Source organism: Canis lupus, chromosome 27, assembly GCF_011100685.1.
Source record: "Canis lupus familiaris isolate Mischka breed German Shepherd chromosome 27, alternate assembly UU_Cfam_GSD_1.0, whole genome shotgun sequence".
NCBI lineage: Eukaryota > Metazoa > Chordata > Mammalia > Carnivora > Canidae > Canis > Canis lupus.
Genome location: NC_049248.1, coordinates 1,691,427 through 1,711,957, shown reverse-complemented (window position 1 = coordinate 1,711,957; position 20,531 = coordinate 1,691,427). Strand labels below are relative to the sequence as shown.

At 47.6% G+C, this 20,531-nt stretch overlaps 1 protein-coding gene and 1 long non-coding RNA gene across 40 annotated transcripts in view; one reads left to right on the top strand and one right to left on the bottom strand.

Annotated features, from left to right (window-relative positions):
* The window catches only part of LOC119877637, a 29,292-nt gene extending 20,363 nt beyond the window's left edge, over positions 1-8,929 (bottom strand). The window contains exon 1 of the long non-coding RNA XR_005379697.1: positions 8,712-8,929. This is a non-coding gene — a long non-coding RNA (uncharacterized LOC119877637). The remainder of the gene's footprint in view (positions 1-8,711) is intronic.
* The window catches only part of CACNA1C (calcium voltage-gated channel subunit alpha1 C), a 747,770-nt gene that overhangs the window by 323,412 nt on the left and 403,827 nt on the right, over positions 1-20,531 (top strand). The window lies entirely within an intron of this gene.

Genomic DNA, 20,531 nt, shown 5'->3' with positions numbered 1-20,531 from the left:
GTGCAGGGCTGAGAACCTCCCTGTGTTCTATGCTTTGTTTCCTTGGCATGTCAGACTATCCCTGGTCTTGTCGGGGATAAGAATTAGAATCCCCTGGGGACCACCCACCGCCCCATACTTATGTCTACAGAAGATGTGAGGAGGAGCATACGGATGAATCAGCACAGTGTAGGGTACCCGTGCCCACTGGCTCTGGCAGCCCCAGTCAACGGGCTCTGTAGTGGAGCTTTTGTGGCAGGGCTGCCACTGCTAGCAGCCAAAAAGTACCACTAATAGGCGTGTGTGACCTGAAAATTACAATGTAAATGGCAAGGCAACACATGTATAGGAAGGCGATTTTTAATTAAAAGTCTGCCCTCCACCTCAGCCTTTCAGTAAGGATCCAGAAATGCCAAATTGTCAGGATGCCAGTCAGGTTAGAAGGGTTCCCTCATGCAAAGTAGACCAAAGTGAAAGAACCAGGGCTTCACTGACATTGACATTTGATGTCTTTGATTAATTATGTACCAAATGCATTGCATATGGGAAAGATGTGCCCCCAGGCAGTCAGAAAAGCTGGCAGGACCTAAAGCTTCCTGGGGAATGTCAGGTCTCCTCTCATGCAATGTGAGGGGGGTGCAGACCATACAGAGCGAGGGTACGAGAGTCAGGGTTTCTGTGTGGGAGAATGGAGCACATGGCCTGCCAGCAAGTTGTGTGTCTTCCAGTGGGGGTAGCTGTTAAGGCATTGGACCTAAGAGTTGTTCTTAGTCTGCTGGAGCTCTGGGAGGGAACGGGCCGGATGAGGACAGCCAGTCATGTTCAGAGGCAAACCTTAGGGACAGAGCTCACAATAAGAATGATTTCCTACGGAAATCTCCAGGGGAGGGTTGGAAAAGGGCTACAGAGACTAGGAAATGTGTGGTTGCCATCTGGGCTCTACTATAATCAGGAAATCAGCTCTGTACATCTGTTCATTCATGCAACAAATATTTACTGAGTTCCTACAATGTGCCAGCATGATGCCAGTTCCCGGGGATATGGTGCTGGTGTAGATAAACACAGTCCCTGTCCTCACTGAGATTCCTGTGCCATCGGAGCATATCAATAGACATAGTATTGCATGATAAATGTATCAGGACTGTATGTGTAATGGTCCAAGGTTCTTATGATCACATGGTGGGCACACTCAGGTCTGGAATGACTTTTTTAGGATCCTGAGTAGGCAAACACAGATTTTTCCTCCCTCCCTCCCTTCCTGTCTTTCTTTCTTTTCCGTTTTGTCACGTACATGCTCACACTCTGTCAGCTCAAGTTACTCTTCTACAAGAAGTTTGTGTCAAGTCCCACGGAATCACTGAATATGTGCCTTTGGAAGATCACCTTGCGTCCACCCCTCCTGCTTTAAACATGAAGATATTGAAGCCAGAGAAGTTAAGGAACTTATTCAAAATGATGCCTCTAGTTAGCAATAGAACTTGGATGGAAACCTGCTTTCTTGACTCTTAGCTTAGTGTTCCTTTGACATTACCTTTGTGTCACCTTTGCAAAAATGAAGCCAGTTCAGGGGAAGTTCTTGGGCATTTATGGCCAACTGCTCCCATTCTGAAGAGTTACTGTTTTAATTGGACCGCAGACCTAAGTCTGCAGGTCGGTAAGTGTGGACAGGTGGAGAATCAGTGCCAGAGGAGAGCCTTCTGGCCAGCACCTGACTCCCTCGGCAGATGTCGTGGCGACTGAGGATTGGTGCATCAGGAAAGGCGTGATGCTGGAATGCTGTCTTCCAGGACCCCTAGGCTCAGCAGGACAGGTACATGCTTCAGAGAAAGGTGGTGCTGATTTTCTTGAGGAAGCCTGTGGGTGACGGTCCCATGAGTGAGACATTGAAGCAGGCACTTTGGGAGACAATTATAAGAATGAGGGAAAAAAATGCTGGTTGGAGGCAGAGAAAATGCCTTCTTTGGGGGAAAGAAATTATGTTAAGGAACTTCCTTTCGCAGCCATGCAGATCTGGGGAGTTTGAGCAGAAGGCATGATGGGCAGGCTGCAGTGGGGACATGATTCATCGGACTGTCCATGGAAAGCCAGAGGAACCTCCCCACCCCCACCCCGGGCTTATTAAGGGAACAAGCCCAGGGTTACTCCACCCAGTACCTCTTCTGCTGGGCCCAGGGCTGTTCCACCCAGTGTCATAGGGAGTGAGAAGTCAAACCTGTGCAGAAAAGGAATCAAGGACTCTTCCTGGAGTAAAATGTTAAATTTGCCCAGAGAAGTAACTTTTCCCAGGGATGTGAGATGTGTGAAAGACTGGTATTTCAGGAATGAAACTGCCCTTATCAGCAGTGCTGGGTACGGGATCTTTGCGACAGAGGGATGATCTCCTGCCTACCCTAAGGAAGCACATCTTCAGCTTTCTCAAATGGGTTGTCTAAATCAGCCAACCTGTTGAGGAAAAATGGTGGTGGTTTATAGCATGGATTTTGGAGTTATGAACTGGATTGAAATCCTCAGCTCGACCAGTTGCCAACCAGGTGGGCGGGCCACTTAAACGTGCTGAGTCCTAGATCCCGTGTACTCTGAGGTAATAACTAATACGTCACAGGGTTATTGAGAGGATTAATAGTATCTAAAGCACCGGTAATATGTCTGGTTCATAGCAAGCACTTTAATAGTAACCCTTACTAAAACAAAACGATAAAAGATCCTACCTTTGAAGCCAAAAAAAGTTATTTGGAAGTGGAGCAGTGTCTTAATTAATGAGGGAGCCTCAAAATCCAGAGATACCAGCCAAAACAATCAAGATGGAATGGAGACTGGGATTAGTCCCAGGCCCTTACTTACCCACTCCAGGCCCTGCCCTGGAGCCTGCCTGAAGAGTTTGCTGCGCCACCTACTGGTAGTTTCTGGAAACTACAAACTCTCTCTGGATGCGGCTCCTTGGTGAGTAGGACACCAGGGAGCGGACAGAGAAAAAGAAGGTAATAGTAGTTTTGCAACTGTTTTGATTACTTCAGATTGAGATGTTTGTAAATAAGATGTTAGAGTCTGGAGATTTTGTTGGTCTTGTGTTCGGCATAAATACAGTTTTATTAAAACTTGTCACAGCAGCATCCTGCAGTGGAGAACACAAGATCTGGCTGTGACAGAAGCTAGAGCAACTTCCAACTGGCAGCGTTTGGAAACGCTTTCCCTGGGTAGCACATCCAGGCCACTGTCAGTCTGCCAGTTGTCCATTCTAAGGAGCAAGACAGGCGAGTGCAACCAACCCCCTGAAGTTGGTCCGTTTGTCACTACGTCACCTCTGTCAACTCCATGGGAAAAATGATGCACATACCAGGAAGAAAATCTTTTCCAGAAATCCTTAGCGTGCCAGAAGAAGAGAGAGCCATCCTACCTTTTGTTTTGAGTTTTTGTTCAGAAGCATTTTTCCGACTGAAAAGGCAAGAAAGGGGTGTTTCAGCTCCTCATTCCTTGGTTGGGTTTAATGACCTTCCCAGTTTGGGGCTACTCTGAGCCTACCAACAGTAGGCTCAGAGTAAGACCAACAGGAGGGCATCACTAGGATTAGAAGTGAGAGGAGACCGGTCCACAGACATCCATTAAGCATGACTAAGTGCCAGGCCTTGTTCTGGTTCTTGGGGAGGCAAGGAGGCATGAGACTTGAACTTATCCTTAAGAAGATGACAGTGGGGAAGTGAGACAAGGAGATGAGAAGGTAGTGGTACTAAGTGTATGATAGTGAAACGAATGATGGGGCCCCTAAGACAGGGCCATCCTGTTGTGGAATATTAGAGAAGGAAGCACATGTGTGTTTAGTTGGAAGTGGTTCTGGACCTCTAAGATGACAGTTCAATTCCATGTACATTTTGTGTGTCCTTCCTCTAGATAGAGAACATTGTTGCAGATGCCCTAAGGATTTGGAGAAGGATGAGGTTAGGTCCCCTTTCTCGCCCTCTGTGTCCTCACACCCACATTGCACAGCATAGAGGTCAGGAGCACTATTTCAGGAATCAGCCCATGTCTGAAATCTCTAGCACTTCATAGCTGTGTGACCTTGACCTCTCTTCAGTCTCATGTAGTCAGTCAACAAACACGTGTTGACTATCGTCTGCAAAGGCACTAGGTGTTCCGGTGGCCATAGCAAGCTAGCTATGGGGGCTAGGGTGGCCTAGCTATGGGGGCTAGGGTGGCATAGAGCCATATAGCTATATGCAGCTATAGGTGAACAGGGAGGGCAGAGCAGGTAGCCTGTCTAAACAAAGCTACCTTCTCTACGTGGCCTGGGGATCTTCCAGTTCTCAGCCAGATCTCTGCTCCCAATGGACAAACCCTGGTGAAGGGCCAAGTGGCAATGTGTTTTAGTGTCCCTTCCTGCCATTCATCTCTTTCGGTTTTGCTTGTGCCCTGTAGCACTGGGCCCACACTGGTGTGCTGGTGGGAACCTGTGCGCCTGGTCAGAGGGGCACTGCCAAGGAGCTTTCTATAATTGCTTCCTTTCTTTTATTTTCTGGCATATTTATTAGTTCAAAAAGCCCTTGGCAGCTCAGGAAATTCCACTTCCCTCTGCAGCTCCTTTATACTTTCCTTGGTATATGCCCAGGCCACAAATACTTGTGTGTTACTTGGTTTTTCATGGAGACTCCTTGTAAAATCTGGGGCCGCAGTTGGTACATTTCTACCCCCGGGGGTGGGAGAGGGGAAAAGAGAGTGGAAGGGGAGGAGGTGAGGCATCTGGCCCCTGAGGTGTCCCTAGGGTGTAGCACATCATGATGACTGGTCACCTCGTTTCCTCTCCGGGTCTGAGCACCCAGCCCCTACCATGGCTGGGAGGGCCAGTCAGCGCCTGAGGAAAAGTCCACGTGCCTCTGGAGGCTTTGTGTGAGGAAACGGCAATACTTTTAAAAATCTCTGCAACCAAAAGTGAAAGAAATGGACTCAAGCTGAGGCATAAGTATGCTAGAGTCATTAGAACTAGGGTTTTTTTCCTGACAGAGGTAAAATGCCCTTCTGCTTATTAATAATAATATATGCATGTGGATGACTCTTATCTGATCGTGACATAGTGACATAGTGTGGTCCTGTCTGTAGGCACTTGGATAAGCTAAATGTCTAGTATGCTTATTAACAATTAATACTTTTTAATCCTGTGATTCCTATGAATGCCTCTAAACCTAGAGTCTTTCATAACTGACCTTTAGAATAGCTTTCTTTGGCTTATTAGTCATTTTTTTACATACGTTTACTTTGTTTTCCAAACTAGATTATACATTCATTACTTTTATTCATATTTCTACCAGAGCCCAGAATCATGCTTTATTGTTAAAGACAATTAAGTTTGACAAATTATCAATAGATCCCAGCCACTCCCAGCTTCTGCCAGTGCCTGTACTCTAATTCCTTTTTTTCTTTCTGAAGTGACAGGGAACTCTTGTAGTAATTCTACTAGAAGTCTTCTTTTGTATTAGTATATTCATTTAACCATTTATTAACTGCCTGATAATATGCACCAGCCATTGTTAGGTGCCGGTAATCTAAAATAATCCAAGGCACAATCCTGGAGTGAAGGGTGTTGACTATCCACATGGGGAGACAGACATTCAAACAGAATTCCATATAAAAATATAGTCTTCGTGATTTAAAATGAAATACTGGGACACCTGGGACCCTGGTGGCTCAGCACTTGAGCATCTGCTTTTGGCTCAGGTCATGATCCTGGGGTCATGGAATCAAGTTCCGCATTGGGCTCCCTGCACGGAGCTTGCATCTCTGCCTCTTTCTCTGTGTCTCTCATGAATAAATAAATAAAATCTTTAAAAAAATAAAATGAAGTACCAATTAATTAAGTATACTAATACCAAGTAAGTATGAATGATTTTAAATGGAGGGAATGCTTTTTGCCTGGCATAAAAGGAGTTGCAGAGAGGATACATTTGGTCTGGAACTTGAAGATAAGTAGGAGTTAGTCAGAAAAAAAAGGTTGGCAGTGTGGGCAGAGAAAGAAGGGAGAACATTCTAAGCAGAGGGAAGAGCATTGCCCATGCTATGGGGCATGAATGTGGCTGACGTTTCTAAGGAAGCTTGAGTAGGCAGCCTGGTAGGAGAGATGATGAAGCTGGAGATGTAGAAGACTGGGGTCAGAGTCTATATTCAGGCGAAGGCCCTGAATGTCCTGAGATGGATGGGGTCTGTTCCTTTAGGTGGTCAGCAGGAACCCTGATGACTTTTAGGGAGGAGGCCTGTCTGGTGGGATGGCAAATGGGTAGAGGACGGAGAGTGGGCTGGGAGGCTGATGGGGTAGGTCAGAGAGGTCAAGAATGCCTGGGCTGCAGTAGTGAGGGTGGGAATCCAGGCAGAAAGCAAGTCCAGAAAAAAGTGGCTCTGTGAGCAGGGAAGGCGGTCTCTGAAGTCTGTTGATGGACATCACGGAGCTTGAAGAATGCCAACCAGGCTAAGAAAGGAAGAAGACAGTCGATGAGTGTGGAACGCAGGCCATCCAAGCCAGACAAGTCCAAGTAGACCTGCTGGTTAAAGCAGCTTTGTTAGTGAATATGTCAAAGGTCACTGTAAATAAGGAGCATCTCTGGCTGCTGGGACTATAGACACGTTGTTGGTCACACTGACCAAGAGAAGTAGTCAAGGCAATCTTCACCATCAGTGAAGCATAAAATACAGCCAGGCAGTCCCTGTCCATGTGTGGTCGTGCCTACCCCCATTGTGGGATCTCCATGGTCAGTTAAGTAATAACTGGGCTCACGGTTCTGTGGCACACTCTTTTCAGGGAAGAGGTTTGTTTGGCATTTGTCTCACATCTTACCTTCTTCCTATTTCCTCTTCCAGCATGTCTTTTGGGGCCTGGACTGTTACCGTAGTCTTCCAGCTGGCTCCCTGTGTATAACCTCCCACTAGGTTTAGGAAGAAGACTCTAGCGGAGGCATACACAAAGGCCTCCACTAGAGTCTTCTTCCTAAACCCTCTTTTGCTCTTCGAATCCCCTTTACAACAGATTCTGTGGCTCTGCGAAGCCACAGTAAACAATAAACATCCTTAGTCTGACAGTGGGCACTTAGTAATCCCCCCAAACCTATTTTCCATTATTCTTTAGGAAACAATGACTCTGGCCAAACCAATTTTCTTATTTCATATTCCTTTTGTGCCCCTCCTCGCTCTCTCACCCCCTATCTAAAATGCTCTCCCATTCTGTCCTTCACTTCTGTCTTCATTCAGACCAACCCCCCTTCAATGAAACATCACTCCTCTGACAGCGTACAGCCCTTACTATATACATCACACATTCGGTACATGACAAGTGTGCCCTTGTGCCCAAATTTCTCTTTCCAGGGCAGGGAATGTTTTCTATCTCCTGTATTACCAGCACATAGCAGAATTCTCTCAAAGTAACACAATGAATGTGTGTTGATAATAATGATTCTGGCCTAGCTGAGGGGTCCAAAGAGCTACTAAATGGTATTAAGAATGGTAAGGGGGGTGACTGGGTGACGAGCACTGAGGGGGGCACTTGATGGGATGAGCACTGGGTGTTATGCTATATGTTGGCAAATTGAACTCCAATAAAAAGACATTTTTAAAAAAGAGGAAAAAAAAAAGAATGGTAAGGGTTTAAACAAAACAATGCCTACCATGTCTGCTGTTCATCACAATAGGTCAGGCAGAGTGCTGGGCCCATTATGATCGTATGATCTAAATGTTGTAACCACCTTGTCGCTTGGCAATACCTCCATTTTGCAGATGAGCCAGCTGAGGCTCTGAGAAGATCAAGGTCACATACTTGTTTAAATGGCAGATGTGGAAGTGGGGCAACTGTCTGATTCTACACTCAGGCACCTAACCTCTCTGTGTGCACCTATGAGTAGCTCATATGGCAGACGGCATGGATTTTTTTTCATCATTTTGTTTGGTCAACATGCGGCTTCTTTGTTCCTGTGATTGGGTCTTGCCCTCTTCTCTAATATAGGAGCAGCCTTGGCAGGAAGCAGGGAGAATGGAAGGGGTGTCACATGCCAGAGTGGTCAGAAAAATGAGGTTGCTCAGCAGGTGTCATAAAAATGGATGACTTGTGCCCTGTGCCTTAAAGATGGAAAAATAGAAAGGGAGTGGGGAAAAGAGAGATGTTGACAGATGATGAGTGAGCACAAGTGTTTATCCATGCTAATGGAGTGGGGACGTGATAGCCACTCTGCCCTAATGGTTATGAGGAGCAGTCTCTTCACTGTGAAATGCAGAAAGTGCGGGGAATCTTTACCCAGGAGACAGAGGAACCTAAAACCCTTGACTACAAACAATAGCTGACGCATTTCTCTACGTTCTGGCCTCACAGGCTGAAAAACAGGTCATAGGCAACAAGGACATTTTATGTTGAGGAAAGACTTAGCCCTGACATTGGCTTTGGCTCTTTACATTCCGGGCCCTCAGTCCCAGGCCATTGCAGCACCACATAGCGACAGGCTGGAGAAAAGGTTACTGGGGTCAAAAAGCATGCAGGCCCAGTGTTTTTTCCCTTTCAACGCCAACCCAAAGAAGTTTTCAGAGCTGCTTGCAGAATATCCTCAACCCAGCCCACCTGCTGTCTGCCACCACCCACACTGCTGCCCGGCCACTGGCCCCAGCCTCCTGCCATAGTTTCCCACATCAAGCAGCCACTCTCTGAATTCTCTACCGTGGAGCCGAGGAGTGAGGACAAAGGGAAGAGAAGCTGGGGTTATAAGGGGCCCCACCTAGTTTCAGATGCGCCGCTGGTCAGTGGTCCAAGGATCAGGAAACAGCCGTCGGCGCGGGGTGGGGATTTCTCTTCCTCGTAAATGTCCTGCTGCCTGAAACTCCTCCGTCGTAGCTTTGCTTTGCTTCTGCTCTTCCATGATCCTCTAAGGGAAAGAGACAACTTTAACTTGCGAACACTCTTATCAGAATCACTTAGCTCATCACATATCAAATGAATCCACGGAACTGACTGTAGAGATGGGGATGGGCTTAGAGAGCCAACTGTGTTGTCATCGTCGTTCTGCCTGGGTCCCGCCTCCGGGGTACCCCCCCCCCCTTGGTTAGTCAGGGGGGAGCAGCACACTCCTGAGAAAAGGAAAGATGTCCAGTACAGGGCAGGGAAGCAAACGACTCAGTAATAAACTACCTCTGCGGATGTCCGCAAGCTTCCTGAGTGGCCTTCCCCTTGGCCTGCCCTCCAAATTTTCGTTGTCACTTACTCTCCAGCGATGGGAGCACCGAACATATGGGGCTGCCGCGGCAGGGAGCTGCCTTGTTGACGGGGCCATTTACCAGAGGATTTAAAGGCTGTTTCCCCCACGGAGCTGGCCGGGCTCGGGCAGAGCGACTCCGCCTGCGCCAGGAGGATAGAGAACCGTTGGCAGAATCAGAAAGTCGCCGTTAACAGACAAGGCCACAGGCCTGGTTCACACGTGCTGTCATTAAGATTGTTATTTTTAACGCCTCAAAAGCCTGTGGGTTGTAAGAAAGTGGGCTCTTGCCTCTGCCTCCCAAGACCATAGGCAGAGGGGGGAGAGATGGCTGAGGAACCACCTCCGCGTGTTGGTGTTCCGATGCCCAGGTGCCGGGTTCCCCCACCCTCCAGCCTCACTGCGTGCTTGTGAATTTTGTGAGCGATATTTTGACATTGAAATCGTGCAGGTTGCATCTCTGTGAGACTCCTGGATCCCCTCCTCCTGCTCAGTCTAAATATATGCATAATAGATGTATGTGACTGTCTATACGTTATATGTGTCTGAGTATCCGTACGTTATATATGTGTATACACAGGTGTACATTCACATCTTTTACTTCGGAAAACTTCTCTATCCCCCTTGCACATGCATATATGCGTAACACATATATACTTGTATCTATTTTTAGCCGTGAGGTATATATAGATGTGTTGTCACACTCCAGCACTTGCCAAAAACACAAAACAAAACCAAAAACCGCACACACATTTAAAGGAGGAGGAGCAGATGGGGGAGGAAGAGGAGGAGGGGAAAAAAAGGAAGGGAAGCATTTGAAGCAGGTCATCTTTTCTGTTTCAGCGGCCCTTTGCAGTTGTTCCAAAATCTACTCGCTTGCTGGCTAGTCCAGTCTGAGGAAGACAATATCCCCAGTGGTTATAGCCAAAGGCTTTGGAGTCCGACAGTTCAGTTCAAACACCATATATGCTGTTGTGACCTTGGGCCAGGCACCTGCCATCTTGCAGCCTCAGGTTCCCCATCTGAGGAACAGGGGCAAGCCTTGCTACTGCTTGTAGCTTGTTGGGATGTGTAAGTAAAGGGAAGTGTGTGTGGAGAGTAGGGCACCCTGCCTGCCCTGTGATAAGCTCAACGGGGGCTCAGGTTTCTTTAACAAGAAATGAAATCATTCATGCTAGAAATTAAAATGCAAGTATCCCTCAGGTGACGGTGTCCTCAATTCACATCAAGGCTTCAGTGACTGAGATTATTCATTTTTGTCCTGGCGTTTGGAAAGCAAAGAGAGTCTGGAAACCTCTCTGGCCGACTGCTGTTGCACCAGGGTGCCATCCAGGGCCACTGGGTTGGGTTCTGGTTGTGATGTTGCCAGCAGGTGTGAGTCACTTCCCCTCGTGGTCTGGGGTGCTCATGGAAGAGCTCTCCAAGGGCCCTCCCAACCCTGACCTTTTGTGTCTGTGACGCCAGTCGTGCAGGGAAGTATGCTGAAAGCTGCCCTCAGAGTGACACTGATGTGGTCACCATCTCTTAGCGACTTGACTTTCTTAGTTTGATCATATGTGGGGAATATGTTTTGTTTTATTTACTCTTCCTAATGAGGCTGAACTGAACCAGTGAGGGTATTAAAACATTTTAACGTTATTAGTTTTTAAATTAGCTGGAGCTGCTAGGAGCAGCCTGCTCATTTTATTTATGTGAGAAAGGAGCTTTCAAAGGTCAAGGCCGAATGGCCAGAGTCCTTCATCCCAAAAAAGACAAGTGTGTGAGCTACACATTAGAATCACCACGGAAGCTTTAAAAATACTGATGTAGGGTGCCTCAGGCCCCACGTTTTCTAGGCTCTCCCCACCTCACCCAGACATCACTTTTGAGGCCTAGTGAATTAAACTATATATATTTTCCCGTGTATAAGGGGAGGGAAGGAAGCAGGGAGGGTTGGCATGCTGACCAGCTGTTTCCCATTTCCTACCCAGTGGGTGTCAGTAAGTATTAATTGATGATCTCTTGCCTGATGCCTGGTGTGGTGTAATTCAGGTGCCGTAGGTAGCGGGGCTCAGATCAGATCAGTGCTTCTCAATCCTGAATGACCATCAGAATCACCCGATGATCTTTGAGAAAAATGCAGATTCCTGGGCCCCACTCAGATTTGCTGAAACAGAATCTCTGCAGGTAAGAATAAGGAATGAGTATTTTTATTGTTATTATTTGATTTGATAATCAGCCTGGAAAGCAAAGACTTAATTTTCATTTTCCAGGAAAAGATTTTATGTCTTTCCTTTCAATCATCTGAAGGCTCTGGGGTCCACTAGATAGACCACTTATGAGCCAGGGGACCCAGACAGGATACTTATGCTCCCTAAGCCTCATTTCATCATCACCACAATGATACCCACTTCATAAAAGCATTGGGAATTAAATGAATTAATACATGTAGAATGTTTGGCACGTCACTGATACTCAGTAAGTGTTAACCATCGTCATGACCCATTTTGTAACTCAAGTGGAAGCTACAGACTAAGAGAGAAATTTAGTAGATTTAAAGGATATGAAGTAAAAACTCTGATCCTGGAGTCTGTACAACTCTTGGTGCTGGAGCGGGGAGACTAGTTTTGAATTCTTATCTGAACCAAGAGCTCTGGGGAGGATTGGAGTAATCTTATGCACATCACACTCATGACATATTTATTAAGAACAAAAGCCATCTTTGGGAAAGCAGTGAGGTAGGTCCCAATTACTATCCAAAATGAATTAATTAACATTCATTTATTGAGTGCCTACTGTTTGCTCAGCTTGATGCTTGATGGTATGACTAAGAAAGGACAATGTTCTCTTCCTTCAGGACATTAGCAGTGTGGTCTGGAAAGCACAGTTAGCACTGTTTGAAGAACAGGAGCCAGATGGGAGGATATGTAATTAAGAGCTATATTGTGTCACTGGAACTCTCTAGGGCTAAAGGAGTCCAGGGTGGGAACTCAATGAGCTCTGAAGATGGTGAGGGCCTTCTTGAGGGAGTAGGGAGAGGGCCTGAGTCAAGAACCTGCTGGGAATCTGAAGACAAGTCATGTGGAAGGGGGGGTGCTCCCCAGGAGCAGCATAGGACGACATTGGTACAGCTGGGGCTGGGGTGGTGAGTCGCTGCCTGCCTGTGATCCTGAGCCACACGGCCACTTCTCATCAGGGTCACTTCCTTCTGTGGCCTCTGAACAGCTCCCAGTGGTCTGTGGGCACGCAGTCTACTTCTAGGGGTGAGCAGGTCTCAGCAGTGGGTCTGCCCAGGAAGCGTGGACATGGCCTCCATGGCCCAAAGAGCACTGTCTGGGGAGGCACACAGCTCCAGAGCTAGGCTGACTCAGGGGAGGTGAGCGAGTATCCTCCTTCCTCTGGGCCACCACACAGGGGACACAAGTAGAAACATCTGTCCCTGAAGACTAGCTCCATATCCTGCTTTTCTCTGTGGATCTCAAAAGTTTTCCAGTCTTGTAAAAAAATTTTTTTCAAATAGTCAGATTTCATACCTTTTGTGAAAAATGCTGCAGCCTTATTAATTCCCTCCTGGAGAATCACAGATTGCTCATTAACATTTTCAAGGTTCAGAGAAGTCTTGTGGTAAAGAAGCCCGCATCACCTCCAAACTTTCTTGACCACAGAACACTTCTTCCTGTGGAGCACCAGGGAATGTTCTGAGAAACGAGTGTCCTAGGCTAATCTCCTGGGGAAAAGTGGGATAATAAGGTCCTACAAAGCAAGGGCTGAAGGAGCCTTACAGATGCCATCTGCCCTTCCATTTTCCAAGTGAGGTGCACAGGGGCCCCAGACACTGAAGAGATTTTTCCCGAGATACCCCAGACTGGCCAAAGCAGTGGATGGGCACCCCAGATTCCACTCCTGGTATAATGTTCCCTAGTCATTAACCAGCTGGAAATAAAAGTGAGGAGAGACTCGTCAGGCTTTGCAATTCAATGAACCATCAGTGTGCTTGAGAGGCTATTTTGAAGACATTTTAGATTTGTTTCTGGGTCAATAACTTTATAAAAGAAGTATGGTCCAACTGATTTATTAGGAAAAAATTTGTAAACTTTGGTTCACTTACAAGGAAAAGTGTTTGGGTTTCTGAAAAGGATACTGCTTTTGAGGCTGGATGGTTTTCGTGACCGACAAGTGTTTACGAACTGAAATCTGGCTGCCTGGGCTCCTCAGTGAGATGGTGAGACTCGCATTATGAATTCCTGCCCGGAGGCCTCATCCACATCCTTTAATCCAATCGCCAGCCCTGACCCTGGCCCCAGGGCTGGGAAAGGGAAGGGCACCTTATGGACGAGACAGAGGGTGAGTGCTAGGCCTTTGCCTCCTGTGTGCTCTCCATGGTCTTCAGAGGTAAGCTGCAGGAAGCCACCAGTTCCTGGAAGCTCCTTCCCTTGTACCTCTGCCCTCCTGAAAACCTGTGGACTTTTCTTCTCTGCTGGTGGGGGCTGTCCAACTGTATCTGAGTCCTATCCCCTCTGATAGGTCCCCAGGCAGCCAGGGTTGGGGGTGAGGGGCTGGCTGCTTACCCTTTCTTACATATGTGCTTTTTCTTTAGAAGGGTTAAATGCATTAATAGCTTATTCACCAAAATGTATCCAGACCTATTTTTAGTGCTTTGAACATGTTGACTCTTACATAAGATTCATTCAGTATATATAAACTATTCAGTAAATATTCCCTCATGAGAAGAATGGCATTTGGTCTGTTTTGTTTCTCTGCCCTTCGCATTCTAATTTCGGACTGGGAGCATGTTGGCTCCATCTCCATGTTGGTTGCCGTAAGATCCAGCTCTGGCTGGATCTCGTTGCCTTTGAGTTGGTGAGAGGTTTGTGCCCCTGTCTGGGAGGCTTTATAAATACAGAACACGCATCACAGTGCAAGTAGGGGAGGCCAGAGAGCAAGAGGCCAAGCTGGCTCTACTTGTAGAGAAAGGGCAGGCCTGGTGCTGTGGGGTGCGTGGTGTGGGGAACATCACTCCAGACCCTTTCTTCTTTTCTCTTGCTTCCTCCTGCATCTCCTCCTTCAGCCAAGCTGTGGGAGCTTTTGGCATTAACTGGCGGGGACAGGGTTGAGTGTTGGAGCCGACGTACTGGCTCATGAATATGGCTTTTAGCCACGCAAGTGTCTTACAGGTTGGAAAATGAGTGAAGGGCTCTGTATGAGTTTGCCACAGAGAAGGTACCACAGACAGGTGATGTAAACACAAGAAATGTATTTTTCATAGTTCTGGAGGCTAGAAGTCTGAGATCAAGGTGTTGGCCAGGTTGGTTTCTTCTGAGGCCTCTCTCCTTGGCTTGTTGATGGCCACCTTCTCCCTGTCTTCACACCACCCTGTGTGTGTCCCTCTGTGTCTGCCACAATGACCTCATTTTCACTTACTTAGCTCTGTTAAAAACCCTATGTCAAAGTACAGTAACATTCTGAGGTACTGGGGACTCAGACCTCTAGGTATGAATTGGCAGGGGGGGGACACATTCAGCCCTAACAGCATCCACGAGTGAATTGGTCTAGATGGACAAGACTGCTCCAGAGGGCTGAGCACACAGGGAGCCCCTGATCCCACCGAGGCACCCAGGGGGCTGGCTGACAACTGGCGTGTCTGGGGACATGGGCTGCTGCAGGAGAGACTGTCTTGCTGGGTTCCCATCCCTATTCTCCCTGCACACAGCAAGTGTGCACCGTGCTAGAGGCTGTGGAGGGAGTCCTGGCAGCAGCGTGCTGCCCGCCCGGTTATGTGGGCCCTTTGAGGAGCCACCCTTAGTGCCTGGGGAAATGGCTCCATCTCCCCCACCTGCCTGTCCACCACCTGCGGGGTGGAGAGTGGGTTGTGCTTGCCCCTTCTCCCATCAGAGCTCTCAGAGTTCAGGCGAGGACAGGCAAGAAGATATCTGTCAAGGACTTTGAACTCTGGTGAAAAGTGGAACCTCAGACAGTGGATTCTGGTGAGTTATGAGTCTGTCAGGCAGGGTCAGTGCACACCTTGTGAGCACACGCCCATTAGCACATGCATGTGCTTGTGTGTGTGTGTGTGTGTGTGTGTGTGTAAAGGGGCAGAGGGTGCTTGAGAAGGTACCGGGCCCTAGGAGAAACTCAGAGCGTGGCCCAGTCTAGGAGACTCCTTGGGGTTGCCAAGCATTTCCTCCCTCCAAGGCAGGCCGCACCAAGCTCAGGATGCTAGCAACCAGAAGCAACCCAGCACTATGGGCAGGGCTCCCAGAGCCAGGTTTCTGTGGACATGTGAGAGCACCTCCACTGGAAACTGTTTTGCCCTGCTGTGTTTGCGCCGTTCCACTCCATGAGCAGAGCCAGAGCAGCTTCACAAAGCTGGAAGAAGAAGTGTCAGCTCACATCACCAAGTGTCCAGAGGAGGCACACCCTCTGTCCGTAAATGGACAGCAAGCCAATTTCTTACAGGCACTAAGTGTGTCCAGACCTCCCAGTGAATGAGCCCTCTCTGCACCACACAGGACACTCATCTGAGCCAGAGCAGCCAGTAGCTTTTAAATTCAAAAGATTTTTGAATGCTTTTTGCATCGAAACATGGAGCTAATTGAGGTTCAACACGTGGTCATGAAGCAAGGCTCTTGGGGGGGAAAGAAGCACAGGTCAGGATGAACCCAGTATGTGGAGGAAAGAAGTAGCTGCACCTGGGGACTTTCAATTTTTACGGAGTTTTCATCCTGAATATGACATGAAATTCTTACCTCGTTGAACACAGCTCTAAGTAGCTGGATGACAGCCGTGTGCGCATATTTTTAGAAAGATATCTGCCTTGGCATCAGCACCATCCTGAGCCACTCAGAGGACCGCTGGGCAGAGACTCCTTAGCAGGGGCTGAGGGAGGCGTCTGCATATCCATCTTCCCTGAGCTCGTGTCCAGCACACAGATGCACACACCACGGGGGTAGTTATGTATGCAATCTGGCTCCTTGGGCCTCCCCAGCCCCTCCTGTATCTAGTACCTAGCTAGAGACATGGAGTTTAAAATCTGAGACAGATTTCTAACATCACTTAATTCAACCCCATCATTTTACTCTGGGGAAAGCCAAGGCTTGTGACCGGAGACTTGTCCCTGGTCACAAGGCCAGGTGCACGGCGGAGCCTCACATGGAGGCAGCTCTCCTGGTTCCCAGTCTGGTGCTCCTCCCCTCTGTGACAACATGCTTGTCCCATCTTGGATGCTCTCCCCACCATCCTGCCTTTCATTTAGCTGTGTATCCTTGCAAAGGTTCAGAAACAACCCAGACTAGGTGTTCTCCTTCCCACCCCCTCCCCCCAAAGAACAGTTTGCCAGTGAGGCTGAGTAGTGATGTAACATTAACAACAACAGACACCTTCCTGATGTTTACTATGTGCCAGACGCGTTAAGTATATCACTTAGGTTAACTCATTTAATCCTCATGGACGTTCCCCCATTTTAACGGTTGAAGATGCTGAGGCATGAAGAGGTTAAGGAACTTTCCAGAAGTTCTGTTGCTACGGGCGGTGGAGCCAGGACTTGAAACCAGGTAGTCTTGCCCCAGGTGCTGTGTTCTTAACCATACCTCTCTTTTTTTTTGTGAAGGAAGACCCACTGTGCCATGGATCCTGTTGGGTGACAGGCTGGGATGATATGGCAGGGAGTTGGGAAACTTCCAGAAGCTATGGTTTGGTTGTGCAGATTGACGTTTCCCAGGCTCTGGTTCATGATGAGAAGCGTGCAGTGAGCAGACACCGCACACCTTCAGCCCATGTGCTCTGTGGCTGGACACACTCTGGAGCTGAACAGGAGGCCAGCAGGCGGCCTTCAGGGAGAGTGGTGCCCGGCGCCGGCCTCCTGTTCGGGTCCGCTGTCTTCTCCAGAGATTCTACCAGAGAGCATGCAAATGTGCAGGACCCTGCAGGCCCCTCACAAATAGCTAGTTTGAGTCCCAGGACCTGAGTAATCATAAAGTTAAGTCCTGTCACCTTTTGTCCCCTAGCATGTAAAATGAAGGGAAAAACCCTAAAAATAATCCCTCTTCTGCTTTTCCTCACCTCCAGATCCTCAGAATGTTATTCTTTTCCCAAAACCCACACTCCAAGCACTCCTGAAACTGTACCTCTGTGTATCACACACTGTCTTCCAAAGAATGTCAGATGAACTTTACTTGTAAAAAAGGTCTGTTGGTCAAAAAAATTTTGAGACATGCTGGTTTAGAAACATGCTAAACATGCTGATTTGCTGCAGGACCTATCACTGGGGTCTTTAATATGTAAATATCCTTTGGAAGAAGAGCTAATGCACTTCCATCTAACAAACAGATGAGGAACAGTTCCCAGGCCTGTTTGTCTGGGAACAGCTCCTGCAGCAGCGGTGGTAGGAAGTGAGATCGTGTCCATTTTCTGTCAGGGGAATTCCACGTCCCTGGGGCCTAGGTTTGGGTGGAATGGACCCTCCCTTGCCAAATCACCACTGCTACACAGATCCCATTCTTAGCCATCTGTGTGGTCCCCAGCCGAAGCATGAGACATCATCCTGCCAGCCAGCTCTTTGCATCCACTCTCGAGTGTGCTGACTTCCCTCTCTCATCCACTCCTGGGGTGCAGCCTTGGGATGTGCAGAGCTTCAGGTGTCACTTGGACATTCGATCATCCCAGGGCTGTGTTCTGGGCTCCCGCTGACGTGCCCTCAGGGATGCTGCAGGTGGTGATGACCACTGCACTTTCTTCTAGTTTCTGCATCTAGGTGTGGGCTAAGTTTCTTTGGCAAGGGATGTCATTGCCAGAATAAAATCTGAAAGCTGTAGATTTAGTGAGTTGAGACACATTAAGGCACTGAGATGCCTAGGGAGCTGTGCAGGACCACACAGCTCCTTGAAGGCAACAGAGTCATGACTAGAATCCAGCTCCCTGCTGCCCCGGGTTTGTGGGTCTCCCCGCTGCATGGCTGTGCCTCTTGGCAAAGCTCATTGGGGTGGAGGCAGATGGCCTGCAACTTTGGTTCTCAGATTTGACTGGGCAGCACAACCACTGGGGCATTTTCTAAAAATTACAGAGCCATCGATCATGAAGGACCAGGACCATGTGGAATGAATCCAGGGATATTGTCCAGGAAAGACACTTCATCTTTTGAGGCTGTGAATGGAGCTTGCTTTTCTGTGCTGTGATCCTAGAGTACTGAAGAGTTTTGTCTGCTCTCTGGTGCATTTGAATTTGCACAGGGCAAGAAAGTGCAAATTCTTCTGGCTTAAGCCCACTTATGCAACTAACTGGTCACACTCTCAATTCTGAAAGACCAATACAACTGCCCATTATTTCAGACTCTAAAAAGCAAGAGGGACACCTGGGTGCCTCAGTAGTTTGCATCTGCCTTTGGCTAAGATTGTGATCCTGGGGTCCTGGGATCGAGTTCTGCATCAGGTTTCCTGCAGGAAGCCTGCTTCTCCCTCTGCCTCTCTCTTAGTGTCTCATGAATACATAAATAAAATCTTTAAAAATATAAATAAAAATAAATAAAAAGCAAGGGTAGAAATGGAAGCTTTTGGAACCATAGAGGCTATGCCAGGTGCACTTATTATGCCAGGAAGGTTCCTGGCTCTGGCCCCAGAGATGATCATTTAGGAGGTCAGGGGTGCAGGTCAGGAATCTGCATTTTTAACTAGCACACTCCCTTTCCACCCTCACCCCATGTGGTTTTGATGCAGTTAATCCTTGGACTACACTTGGTGAAATGCTGATGTAAATAGTAAAGACCTAAGACTGCTTAATTATAGGAATCATTCAAACACCCACATACTAGGATATAAGGCTAGAAACTCCAGTCCCTGGCTGTCCAAGTGGGTTAGAAAAAGAAGCAAGACATTTTTGTTATTAAGGAGGATAACATGTAACAGCCATATCATCTTGATGATTGTTTTAAAAAGCATTTATTAAGCGCCACTTTCTTCATGGTTTTGCAAGCACCATATTGCACTCAATGATCTACACAGATGTGATCCCTGCCTTCTGGTGACTTAAAGTCCAGGAAGGAAGGGATGAGGAAGTGGAGCAGAACTATCAGTGGAATGCCAAACACCTAACATAGTGTATGGGAGACACCACAGTTTCCAGGAGGGAGCATGTACCTAGTGCTGCCTGCAGTCAGAGACATACATGGTGGCCTGGGAGGCTGTGACATCCCCCATTTAGAGCTCCCTGTATGGTCCCCAGAGCCATTCAGCTCACCACTTAGGCTTCCCTGGTGGGAACATTTAGTATTCAAAACCCCTTTACAACTCTTGGCTCATTTAACCCTTAATACCCCCATCTGGGAAGTTGTTGATTTATCTCCACTTTACTCACAAGAAGTTAGAGGCTCAGGGAAGTAACTTAACCCAAGTCAAGGCCTCAATTCAGGTCTGTATGACTCCAGGGCCTGCCTCTACTCCCTTCAGGCTCCTTAAATGGAAAGATGGAGTGATATCCATGCCATCCAGTTAGACTTGAGATTGCAGAATTCTTGAAGTGTATCACCGGCAAATCTAACTTGGCTTTTGAATGAGTGGGAGACAAAATGACATTGACAAATAATAGGATTTACAAGAAGTTTTGATTTGTTTAGAGAGATACTATAAACCCTTTAGCATTGTGGACTCGTTTGGAAATTTGACTTCCAAAGGAGCAAATGCAAAGGATTTTTTCAGAACCCAGCCTTCTTTTCTCAGATCTGAAGAGGGAAATAATATGGTCGATGCCTGAAAGTACAGAGTGGGTTATATTTAGCTCTGCCTAAAGGCAGGGGGATGGACTAGATGAAATTTGCAAGGGCCTTCTACTCACAGGATTCTTTCATTCATTGGGTTCCAGTTCTCAGTGCATAAGAGGAGCCAAGGACCCAGTGTGTTTTAGAGATATCATGTAATCAACTCATAATGTTCTCAAGCACATCAGAAAAACCAACTGTTGCCTCCAAACACTCTTCTTAATGCAGATGGAGTTTTCTGTGAATCCTGGAAAATGCACTTGGGTGGGAGGTAGATAAGGAATGGGAAAAGGAAGACAACCCCAATTTTAGCAAACCAAAGGCTGGTGCCTATAACGACACAAAATACTTTCTAGAAATCTAATCCTGGTCATGGGTATAACATCTTTCCCCAGGCTCTCATCCTAGGCTTCCTTTCATGCTGATGGCAGCAAATGGCAGGGCTTCCCTTTCTCTGCTCAGAATCCACAGGACATCACTTTTACTCTGAGGCTGGCCAGGTTCTTTCCTTATGTCAGCAGCTTGGGAGATAGCCACTGTCACCTCATCCTTCCCTTGAAGCACATCTAACTTTCTCAAATAGCAAACTCTGTGTCTTTTAGCAAATGGCTTCCAGATGCTGG